The sequence below is a fragment of the Biomphalaria glabrata genome, chromosome 4 (assembly GCF_947242115.1).
Source record: "Biomphalaria glabrata chromosome 4, xgBioGlab47.1, whole genome shotgun sequence".
NCBI classification, from domain to species: domain Eukaryota; kingdom Metazoa; phylum Mollusca; class Gastropoda; family Planorbidae; genus Biomphalaria; species Biomphalaria glabrata.
The window spans coordinates 42,321,692-42,335,189 of NC_074714.1; the positions used below are offsets into that span (position 1 = coordinate 42,321,692).

The 13,498-nt window shown below is 33.5% G+C and overlaps 1 long non-coding RNA gene across 1 annotated transcript; it reads left to right on the forward strand.

Moving 5' to 3' along the window:
- The first annotated feature begins 2,418 nt into the window (after positions 1-2,418).
- Positions 2,419-4,187, forward strand: LOC129926085 (uncharacterized). The gene is made up of 2 exons (XR_008777766.1): positions 2,419-3,375; positions 3,706-4,187. It is a non-coding gene; the product is annotated as an uncharacterized LOC129926085 (long non-coding RNA).
- Positions 4,188-13,498: the final 9,311 nt, after the last annotated feature.

A 13,498-nucleotide genomic window follows, 5' to 3' on the forward strand; every position in this document is an offset into this window, starting at 1 on the left:
CTCGTGGTTTCAGTCAGAGGCGTAGTTAGAAATTATTCGGGGGCCCTGGGGGGGCTTGACCTCTTTGGGGCCCCTGAGTATTGCGTTATATTTAATGTAAAAAAACAACTAATTTTGGGTCCCCCCTCAGGGGGGATTTTCAAATTCTCCCCCTCCTCCCCCCACCATAATTACTCCACTGGTTTCAGCTCAGACTGAGCATTTTCCCCATTCTTAGGCTATGTGATCAAAAATCACCACATGTCACCATGAGTCTCAAACGAGGTTGTGATACCCCCCCCCTCCTCCTCGAAGGTGCCGTTCCAGAGATTTTCTCTCCAAGTGTGAAGCCCTAGTAAACTTAAGGAATGTTGTTGTTTTTTCTGTATGTATTGACATTCTGTTGTGGAAACGTGCCACGCTTTTTTCGCCTTTTAGTTCCAGTGCTCATGGGAGTATGAGATTCGGCCGGGGTGGGGGTCGGGTCGACATTTAATGACTGATTTTTTTTGCTTTGATTTTGTTATTTTTAGGTGAGATTTTAATATTAAACCATCACTTGTCTCAGCGCAGCGAAATGGGATTTTGAGTGTTAACCCCTCCCCCCTCTTCTTTAAAACCAAAAAAAAAAAAATTAATGCAAACGAACATCACCAAATTCCAAGATCATAGCTAAGGAAGATTTTGATTTTAAAACCACCTTCGAAATATTTTTTTACAATAAAACCCCGTCTTCAATATAAGACTAAAGAATAAATCAGTCACCAGATTCTATGAGCGAAGCAAAGAGGGGGTTGTGTTTTAAAGCCCCATCTAGCGGGGTTTGAAGCTAAAAACCACCTCTCAATATAAAAAAAAGGAAATTAAACACTCAAAATTCTATGACCGTAGCCAAGAGGGGGTTTTGAGTTTAAACCCCCCCCCCCCCCGTCCTCCAGTGAGCTTTAAATTTAAATCCCAATCAGATGGTTTTGAGTTTAAAATTCCTCTATAGATAGTTTTGAGGATGCAAAACCCGTCTCTTCAATGTTATTCTAAAGCAAACTACAGTCACCAAATTCTATGAGCGTAGCTGAAGGAATTTTTAATTTGTTTAAAAACAACCCAGCGATTTTTTAGTTTAAACTCCCCCCCCCCCCCCCAACAGATGATTTTGAGATACAAATTCCCTTTTTGATATAAATTCTAAAGCAAAATACATTCACTGAAGTTCAAGAGCGTAGCCAAGAGAGGTTACAAGTTTCTACCAGTCGCTGGGCTCCATTAATAAAGTGCAGTGAATAGTCATCAGCCGAAATGGAAAAAAGCTAAATGTGGCTCAACAAACATGGCTAAGACGAATTTTATGAGTCAGTTATAGAGATCGGGTCTCAATCAAGGAAATCAAGGAAATCCTATCTCGAAATGGAGGTCGATCCCTTAGTAAGGCTGTGACAGAGCGTCGAATGAGGTTTGCGGGAAATGTTGTCCGACAAAATGAATTACACATACTAAGAGTTGCGATGATATGGAGGCCATTACGAGGAAAGCGCAAACAGGGACATCCTAGTACAACTTGGTGCCACACTTTCATGGAGGTCATCAGAGCAGTGCATGTGGGAGGAGGCTTCAGACATTTACAGTGACAGATTTGTGTGGAGGCAGCTTGCCGCCCATTGTGCCGAACAGCGCGGATGGATCTAAGTCCTAAGTATGTATGAATAGCAGATTTGGTTTTTGAACTAAAAATTTTTAATAGCAGAATACTGCACTGTACCATAGACTATATATTACATGGACTGCCAACTCTACGCACTAAACCTATATTTTTCAATAAACAAGTCCCGTTCACGGAGGCGTCCTTGGTTGCGTGGTAAATTGACTTCCGGTAGATTTTTTTTTACGTATAAAGAAACCATTCTCGAAGATTTTTACCACCACTTTTACAGCAAATCATGAATGGAAACTGAATTGTTAAAGAAGATGTTACAGAGGTAAGTGTGCACAAATCAATTTCTATAACTGTAAAGCTTTATAGCTGATTTTCTTAGCCAATATAGACTAATTAGCCAAGCCTGTATTTCGTGTATTTTCTTGTTTACGACATTGATTGAATTGAGGTTCTTGTGAGAGCATAGCCTATATATATATATATATATATATATATATATATATATATATATATATATATATATATATATATATATATATATATATATATATATATAAACCAAATAGTAAGACTTATTCAGAAGGATAACCCGGTAAATTTAGATCTATATGCTCTTACTATAATAGGCTAAAATGACCTTTCGTTTATAAGTTGTAAAAAAGTCCTATATTATGTGTAGGCCTAAAGTAAAAGTAATAAGTCTAGATGTAAAGTTTTCTCCGAGTTGAAAAATGTAAGAAAAGTATGTTTGGCAATTAGATTCTGTCGTTGATAAAATAGAAATAGAAAAAGTACATTCTGTGATGTTTTATGGCAAGTTATTATAACACAGTGCAGGACAGGCCACTGTCCTGTTGCCTCATGTTTCTCACGGCTATGGCCAAATTTCGAATCCTGGTGCCCCCGTGCCTCATTTTCTGTTTGACTGCCCCAGACTTGCTGATCTCCGTCTCAACAGGTCAGAACCAAAAATTATCGATCTGTATGGTGAGATGTATGCACTACGCAATACAGCAGGGTTTCTGTCCAGGGCTTTTGCAAGAGAAGATTTGAGCCTCTCAAGCCCTCACTCAAATGGAGTTTGATGATGTTGACTTTTTATGCCCTTTTTTCTGTCTTGGTGAGAGTTATTGTAAGACTGAACTATTGACCTGCAGCTGTCGAAGTATTGACTAGCCTTTGTAATAATTACTGCGAAAGGTAGTGAGAGCAGCATCGTCGTCAAACATCAGTTCCCTAATCAGGTTATGTAGTTTCCTCGTTTTGGTCAAGCCAGTTTAAGAAGCCTTCCATCCGATCTACTGTGGATATATAGGGCCTACTCCATCTTCCAAGGCGCTATGATAGTACAGACGAAACAATTCCGAATAGTGTTGATGGCCAAAACCCATCCTTGTTTTACCCTGCTCTTGATAGATAATACCGGTACCTAAAAGTCTTAGAGGAAGAACTGTCAAACTTTACAGTTCATATCATGTGAAGCTAACAGTAGTTTCAATAGCTTATTTGGACAGACAATTTTCACTAGTAAAAACCATTTCTGCTAGTGTGAGCATATTGCTAAATGAAGTTCATATTTCTATTACTTTCTACTCAAGTCACCCAAGAGAAATTTTATTTAAAGCGAAAACTTTTTATAATGCATTTTTCATTGTTTTTTTTGTTTTTTTACTTAAGCAGCATACTACTTCCACAAACCTGATTTGATTGTCACTAACTTTCAAATTGAAAGGGATCTACTACAAGTGAGATTTTTTTTTACTTTCTCCAATAACATTGTGTTATCAATACATGTATCACTTTAAATTACTTGTAATTGTGAAATAATAGGTAAAAAATCTCCTTAAGTACATGTTATATTTAATCCTATGCATAAAATTTATTTACATAAAAAAAAAATCATTAAAGCAGGCCTAATTGTAGAGAAAAAATTATTTCTTGTGATTGCATTGAAATCAACTTTAAAGATGCTGTCCATTGTTGTAACATAAAGTAGTCTTACATTTTTTAATTAGCAAATATATATATTTATAACATGTCTAAACTAGTTTGAATTTCTTTTCTTTTTTTGTCAGCTGCTCATGAATTTCGAGATTTTACAGCTAATAGAGGAACAAATTTTATCTGCTTCCACTTAGCCAAACAGCATGGAAATATGCTATTGTAATGAGTAGAAGATATTTGTCATTTAGAGTATCATGCAACAGCTAATTATCAGTCCACACATTTCAAGATGAGGAAAAGAACAGTATAAGCTACATTCATTGATGCATTATTTATACAAAAATGTATAGTCAACCCAGTCATCACTCCATTTTTTTATGAAGCCAGTTACAGTTACCATGAAGGGATGAAATTTCAGATAATATTCTGTTTATTTCATGAAATGAGAATAGGCCTACATCAGAAATTGAAATGGTCATCTTCAGTATTTAATGTTTCATCTAAAAATGATAATTATATTAATACATATTTGATGTACAAACAAATGAAAACCATTCAAACACTTTTTTTTTGTGAAGTATAGATGATTAAACTTGTAAGTGTCTGAACAATACTACATCGACATTAACTTATTATTATAGACTTTTTACAGGAATGTATCTTAAGCTGGACTGAAAGAGAAAGTTGCTATAATTTAAATAATAAAATTCAATAGTTTGAACATGTAACTAAAAATTGAATAATGCTAACATTTATTGACAAGTGAATATTGGTAATGATGTGCTTTCTATTTTAATAAGTCAATAATATTAGTAAGAACAATATTATCTTCACTTTCTTAATATTATAAACACAATATTTCCTGAAAAGATTTTTTTAAATTATAGAAATAATGCTCAAGTCTTCAGAAATGGTAGTTTTCAGAATCATCAAATCAAGGACAACATAGTATTCATGAACTTCCAGCTATCAGACCAGTATCACTTACCAGCATCACATGTAAAATCCTAGAACACATAATATGTAGCAACATCATAAACCACTTAGACAAACATAATGTCCTCACACCATACCAACATGGCTTTAGGAAATATAGATCATGTGAAACACAACTAATAGGACTAATTGATGATTTTTCAAAAGGTTTAGATAATAGTGAACAAATAGATGCTATCTTACTAGATTTTTCTAAGGCTTTTGACAAAGTTCACCACCATAGTTTGCTTAAAAAATTAAAATATTTCGGCATTAATGGTCCACTGCATCAGTGGATTAAAGACTTTCTGATAGGGAGAGAACAAACTGTAATAATAAATGGCTCTAAATCAACACCGATAACAGTAAACTCAGGTGTACCTCAAGGTACAGTCTTGGGTCCACTACTATTTTTAATTTACATAAATGATTTACCAAATTGCATTAGTTCAGGAACAAAAGTCAGATTATTTGCAGACGATTGCATAATATATAGAACAATAAAAACAACACAAGACACAGATATTTTACAAAGAGAATTAGATGAATTACAGAAATGGGAATCAAATTGGAGCATGTCTTTCCACCCAGAAAAATGTCAGTTGTTAAGAGTAACAAAAAAACTAAAACAAATTAATTCCACTTATCTTATTCATGGCAAACCAGTATCACAGACTAAAAACGCAAAATACCTAGGTGTTATAATAAATGAAAAACTATCATGGAATCCACATATTGATGAAACTACAAAAAAATCAAACAAAGCATTAGGATTTATTAAAAGAAATTTCTATAAATCAAATAAGAACATAAAACTAAAATGTTACTTAACCTTGGTTAGGCCAATAATAGAATATGCATCCTCCGTTTGGGACCCCTCAACTCAAGAAAACATTAAGAAACTGGAACAGACACAAAATAGAGCAGTGAGATTCATAACAAACGAATATTCACATTTGACTAGAGTAACACCTTTAGTAAAATCACTAAATTTAGAAAGCCTTCAGGACAGAAGGCTCAAAAGTAAAGTAGCAATCATACATAAAACACTGAACCATAATCTTCAAATACAAAAACAAAATTTAATAAAATACTCTGAAAGACACAAAGATAAAGGCACATTCCTCGTCCCATATGCTAGGACAAATTTGTACAAATACTCCTTCTTCCCTAGTGCTATTAGAGCATGGAATGGGTTGCCTGAGCTAGCCAGGAAAACCAGTGACTTGGCAGAATTTAAGTCATTGGTTAATATGCATGACTAAATGCATGACGCGTAGGACGTAATCATCTTCTTTTTTGAAGTAACGTCTGTATTATATAAGATAAGATAAGAAACAACATACATTAAATTCATAACAAGTCACCAATTCAATCTTAGTTTCATATAGTACCAAACTTCCATATGTTCAAGTCCTTTACGGATAAAATCAATTCTGAAAACATCTAACAAAACAGTTCCTTAAAAAGTATATTAGGAGTATAGTAAAGTATATTAGAGGTTTTACACAAAAAATGCTATGGGAACATATTATGAAACTAAAATATTACAAAAAAAAGGAATAGTATAATAATAACAATATTTAATCTTTGACATTATATTCAGTAATATTATGAAAATTTAATGAATGATTAAATGCACTTGAAAGTGAAGGGAACAGATTTTTAAAAAAATTCAGGAAATTTTCTGCACAAGCATGCTGAGGTCACCCAAATAAAGAGAGTCATTGAATATTGTACTGAGTGTTTGAAACATAATTTTTTACTGCATACATTAAATTATAAACATATCTTTGCAAATTTAAAGGGAGAATTTGAAGACAGCTTTTATTCTTTTTGCACTAAGATAAAAGTATTAAATTTTAAGCTGCCCTACTTACTGGAAGGAGGCCTGGTGGCTTAGCGGTAAAGCACTTGGCTTCCGAACCGGGGAGCGGGGTTCAAATCCTGGTGAAGACTGGAATTTTTAATTTGAGTCTGAGTCCACTCAGCTCTAATGGGTATCTGACATTAGTTGGGGAAAGTAATGGCGGTTGGTCACTGTGCTGGCCACATGACACCCTCGTTAACCGTAGGCAACAGAATGGTCAGAAACAGATGATCTTTACATCATCTGCCCTATCGATCACAAGGTCTGAAAGGGAAACTTTACTTTTTTTTTTACTTACTGGAAGTTTCGTAGGAAGAGTTTCTGGCATAACAAGTGAGTTTTGTGGCATTCATCCTATTGATAAACTCTTAGAAATAAGAAAGCATCATTTCTTCTTGAAATATACATCTGCGGAAAAGAAAAGAACAATTGCTTTTAATGTGAGCAATAATAAAATTCTAATTAAATTTTAAAAATCTCCAAAATATTTATAGTGACTTAGTTCAAAGAATTATGTAAAGACTTTCTTTAAGCATTTTCTCAACTCATCTGACATCCTTTTCCACCAAGATAACTGGTTAATCTGTACTTCTAATTGAGAATTGTTGCATAATATATTTAATTCTTATGCAAGAAAGTATAATTTGAAGGATAACACCTTAGATAACAAAAGAGTGGTATTGGCCTGCATGAGAAAATTATCACTTTAGAAATACCCTGCACAGGCTGGAGGGAATATAATATGTTTTATTTACAACATAACAACAATATTGTGTAAATATTCACCTATAAGTTAGCTTTAAATAAAATAGCACATGGATTCTTACAATTAAAATAGACTTACATAACGTTTAAAAATAAATGATTAATTACTTAAAAACTTACTGTTAAATGTATTTATACAGCTTCTGGCACTGTGTGAAAACTCCTTTGAAAACAATAAGAGCATATTGTGGCAGTATCTGGGTAAATACTTGATTCCACACATTGAATGGTAGCAATTAGAGCCCTTTGGGTACCTTTCAACATCCTTTGTGTACTTCTTTGGTAGTTAAGAGAAAAGTTAAGATCTAGATCTACAGTGAATAAATAGCACAATTTGGTACCTATTGCCTACTAGAATATGTGAGAATAATGAAAAACAAAAATAGAACCGATTAGAATGTCTAGTCCAATCTAGTACAGTTGTTTATATCTAGGCAAGATATGAGTTGTGATCAAAAGAGCTAGATCTAGTACATGAGTAGGGCCTATGTTAATGGGCATGGCTGTAGATAGTAGTATTGTTCATCAGAAACATTAAATCTGTAGTGTATAATCAGTGTATAAATCACAAATGGGAATAGATCTAGATACAGATTCTAGATCTTATAACTTTGTCTTTATTATAAGTATAAGAGTCTAGGTCTATTATTATCATATAAAATATAGATATAAACTAGATATAGATTAGAGTCGTTAGTAAAGATAAAGTAGATCTTCAAATAGTTTAAAGAACGATCTGTGACACTGTGAGCCAAGCACTTCCATTCATGAATCACATATCATATATGAAGAAGCTAAGGCTTAGGCGCCTAATGCTAAGGGCTAAGTAAGACGAAGTTTAAGTTAACAAGTCAGGAAGTCAGATTAAAATTAATCATCATGATCAAGGTAAGATGAAGCTGAACATCTAGACTTGAAATTATCCTAGATCTAGTCTAGAGTCAACTAGAGCTAGATTCTATATAATAGGGGGCCTATATAGATTCTATATCTTCATTCTCTGGGTTTATCAGACACACAAAGATGATGAATCTAGAGACTCGACGTTCATAATATTTTTAGTCATAATTTTGTTAAGAGTACTATAGGCATAGCCAGATTTTAAAAAAAAACAAATTATTATTTTACAAACTTAAAAATGGGCATTTACATAAATAGTGTTTAGTGTTCTATTATATATATAGTAGTGTGTTGTGTGTAAGTTCGTATTTGTAGATAAAGTTTATAGCCATAGGTCACTACATCTGGGTGAAAGTCTACATGTTTATGTGTACAATCACTTTCTAGTGAAGTAGAGCCTAATGATTCTAAAATAAATTTTATTGGGCGAATATATTCGAAACAATATCAGATCTTTTTATAGCTTTTAGAAGAATTGGATGTTATTTGGGATTCTAGTTAGTTAAAAAAACAAAACACTAAAAACTTGAAGGCCGAAATTTTTATGCAGATTTTTCAGTTAGTCATACATACATCGTTGATTTTTTTTTATGGTTGATTTTCCATTACTATAGATAAAAATGCACATTATCTTGAAATTAAAATCAAATTGAATAAAAAAAATATTTGTAGATCTGAACAAAAGTTGGTAAAGATGTAAGATTGTAGGCTTATTGACTCACTATATTGTTATTTTATTTAGACTGACTCATTCACAGACTTAACTTAGGCCTATATCACCCATTATATACAAAATTAATAAATGACACTCTCAGAAATGTATTGACTCTTTCAGTAAATCGCTTATCACATTTAAAATATACATTGTAAAAATAATGATAATAATTATCAAATGTGATGAAAAAAAAAAGAAAAACAAATAATCCAAACTGGCAGCACCAATTAGCAGACAATTAATGTCGTAAACAAGAATACACGAAATACAGGCTTGGCTAATTATCTATATTGGCTAAGAACATCAGTTACAAGGCTTTATAGTCATAGATCTATGTCACAAATTGATTTGTGCACACTTACCTCTGTAACATCGTATATGACAATTAAGTTTCCATTTATGATTTGCTGTAAAAGTGATGGTAAAAATCTTCGGGAATAGTTTCTTTATATAGTAACAAATTCTACCGGAAGTCAATTTACCACGCAACCAAGGACACCTCGGTGAATGGAACTTATGCTTAGTTTCCTTAGTGTTGGCAGTCCATGTAATATATAGTCTATGACTGTACATAACTGAGAATATGCACTTTTTTGGCTTTGGCTTTAACAACTGCCAATAGTACTTTAACTCCGCCCCGAACCTTGCTAAGGGAGCTCTTAACGCTCCTCATACCCTATTGCTGTCAAGGGCAGGGTGTGAACAATTTTTACACTAACCCCAAGGGTACAATAAACGTCTTCCGAAAGAATGAAATGTCAGAATGTAATAAAGATTAATTACGTACACACACACACACATTATATATATATGGCGGGAGGGGAAAAAATTTCCCCCAACGTCTCCCCCTCCCCCCCCCCCCACGAAAGAAACAGTGCTATATTGCTCTTCCAAAAGATCTTATTACAACTTAAATTTATTTAGCGTTTTTAGCGGCTCCCGAAAGGGGAAAAGACGCTATTAGTTTTGTGTGGCCTGTCTATCCGTCTGACCTTCTGTCCATCTGTCCCGTTTAGATCTCAGAAACTAGTAAGAGAAAATGAAAATCGGACATCATGATATTTTAGATCATTTAAAGTTGTGATGCAAGGGTTACTTTTTTCTTTTCCAAAAGTGAACCATCTAATTTTTAAAATTATATATGCAAGCAGATTTTTCCAAAAATTACATCACTATTCAATGAAAAACTTCAGGGGAAATAAATCTTATTTAAAAGTTCACAAGCTTCATTCATAGATTCGCGCATTGGTACAAAACAAAAATTAAACTAAGGTCACAATTGACAATGTATCAATGGATCATTATAAAAAAGATTTTCTATTTATTAACTAACTCATGGAATAGAATACTGATTCAAATGTTGTTTTGAAAAAGAATTTTTATACGAACTTCATTTCCATTGTAAGTTAAAAAAAAAAAAAACAAAACTATTACTTTTTACCGCGCAGTTTTCACACATCCTCATTAGGGTCGGTGTCACCCGGTGCGGTAAGTTCAGGGTGTCACCCCCACCCCTTCCACAACAGTCTCCAAACATTTCCCAAAATTATTACGAAAATGTAAAATTAGTATCTATTCTATTTTAACTGTGTTTGATTGTGACATTTTATCCATGGTTATTACATGTATGAAAATGTACGTGTATTAAATAAGAAACAGACTTAACATCAGCTTAGACTTTAAAGACTTTTACATATTACGGAAACTGTTTAACATTGTGCTCACCTTATTCATCTCAAATATTTTAGAATCTAGGCCAAAAAATGTTCGTCATTTAGTCATTTATTGGTGAAACTTTTTTTCAATGCATCTGAGCTTCAGAAACTCACTTTCTTTGGTTTAAGATCGCTTCTTTTCTCTTTGTAAGAAATCGCAGGTTAAGAAAATAAATTATAAGAAGAGGTGAACGGACTGAATCTGAAGTGTGAGAAACATTGGAGGCAATGAGCAGTGTTTCTCAAACTTTAACCTTTGGTTTTTCGCTAGACATTTTTTTTATCCCACCCCCTTAGTAAGCTGGGTACCTAAAAGGGGGAGTCACTGATGGCTCACACATTGGGTTTCAGAAGGCTTTTAAGAAAGGTAATGAAAAAGAAAAGATACTTAAGTATGAAAGACTTAAAATTATGACACATTTTTTATATTGTATGAATATTCACATTGTGTTTAGAATCGAAATGTACAAAGTGAATGTTACAAGCTAGTCCGTTTTGCCTTTAGTTTCGTAAATATTGTTTTGTAGATAATTATAATTCTTTTGTAGATTCAAACAGGTTCGTAGCCTACTGGAAATAGCGTAAGAAGAGCGAAAAGATCTAGGGAAAGCGCCGAATGCTTTGCCGGGCGTTTTCCTGCGTTCTGGGCTTCATAATATATATATTTATTTTTGGGTCTACATAGCGCTTTTTTTCTGGTAGTATGCAGCGCCCATGTAAAAACACAACGCTAGAAGGACGTTCTGATATTGAAGTGTTTTCTTGCCATCAGAATGCACACTATTCATTCATTCAAAAAAGTAAAAGCTGCACGCCAAGCTAAGTCTAAAGAAGGAATCAACATTGATCAATACTGTTGATACTGTTATGCGAGGGATATTCGAGCTACACATAGCGCACGCATGTCTGTAGTGGGCGTGATGGTCTTAAGATCATTTTCTTGTTCAGTACGAACTTACGCTGCTAAGCATTTAGTTTTGTCACACAAAAATCGTCAAAAAAAACGACATTCAACAGTTGCGAGAATTTCTGGTCTAAGAAAGACATTTGACTGGATTAACATTAAGACATTGATTAATAACTACAACAAAAAAAAATTAAAAGGCTTCTCCCCATCCAAATTTGTCATTCCTTCCACAGTTTGAGAAACACTCAAGTTTTTAATGGGCTTGATCTTCATTTGATCATATTCGTGTTTAGCTAGAGGGCTTGTAGCAGGCCTGTTCTGTTCATGTATCATACGTCAAAAGTGCGATTGTACGTCAGTCGTGACAAATTTATCAGTTCTGAAATATGAAGCAGAAGTCATTAGAATTGCGTTGTTAAAGACTTTTAAAAATAAACGATTGAATCGATATTGTAGTTAAAAGGGAAAGGTTCTATTTATAAAAATTAAATTTCTTTTATTTTGGCAATAATGCCGTTTTTACTTGATTAATAATAAAATTTAAATGAATTACAATGCAAATACAACAGACTTTTGTCTTTAAAAGAAAGACCACCTTTGCCTCCCCATTTTCAACACTTAGCTTTTTGGACATTTGTAGGCCTTCAAAAATAAAGTTAATTAATATACATTTGTCAAGTTATGTTTATGTATTTAGCTAATCACTTATTTTTGTCTAAGTTGTCTCCCTTTTTCCAAAGTACAACTCTTTTCACTTGGATGTCACCTCCCTAGTGGGTGCCACCCGGTGCGGACCGCACCTGCCTAGTGACGCCACTGTTAGAGACTTAGATCTATTTCTAGATCTAGGTTAGAGACTTAGATCTATTTCTAGATCTAGGCTTAGACTTAGATCTTCAATCTAGATTTAGTCTAAAACTAGGTCTAGATTATTATAGATGCACATCGGAGACAGTACAAGAGCAGCCTTAATGAGTTTGAAATGAATATATTGTTATATCTCCTACGTTGAAGCATATGGCGCTGTTAAAGTCAAACAAAATGGTGGACTGTTGATTTTAACATTTAGTATGCAAATTTTAGTTTTAAGAAGTGTATAATTTTGATTTTGTGGAGGGTAAGGGCCGGTAAGGCCCTTGGTAGACGTAGGCTACTGCTGTAATTCCTGAGATGCTTTCATATATTACAGACATGCAGACGGACTGAGTTTATATAAGCTGTGTAAAAAGGGTATTGGCTTAGCAGATAGTAGGAATTGATTTGTAGCTTTAATAAAAATTACAAACTTGTTAAATATTTTCAAAATAATTAAACACATATACACACACACACACAAACAAAGCAATGTTTTAAACGTCGGCTTTTATTTCCATGTTTGCGTAGTTAATTGTTATATCAAAAATAATACACACACAAAAATACAAAAAGTAAAGATAGTAATGCTAAATATGTGTGTATAAAGGTCAAGTGGAATGTTATATCAATATTTGTTAAAGAAACAAGAAAGACACATACGCCTTCACATAGAGAGGGTTGACAAGGTTAACAATAAGAAGTACTACCCATGATATAGCAGACATGTTGCTTGATCTCAGTCAAACATGCAAACATCGAAATAATGACATTTTAACAGCATTAAGTTATTCAAAAAAAAATAAAAACATATATTCAAAGAAAAATAAACACCTTATCTGTCTTACAATTGAAAGGGAATGGGTTAAATTTAAATATGTTTAGTGCGATTAAAGGGATTACGGTTTAATGCTTTATACGGGGGTGGGGAGAGTTTATTTTAAATAGAGGTTTTATAGTTTACAAGCTTTAATAAACTGCCTGGATTTGGCACTAGGTCTATAACAGATACACACACTATTTGTATTATGTTTTGGTCCACCCCCCTATCCAGAGCATGATTTACGTATAGGCAAGCTCTAGCTTAGGGACTCCATTTTTTGTTAGAACTAGTCCGAGTGAATTAGTTATAAGTAATATGGATTTGAAATTAAAGATGTATTCTTTCTCTATCGTATACGTCTTCATGGTATATCCCCATTTAACCCTTAAAGTGCTAAGCTGT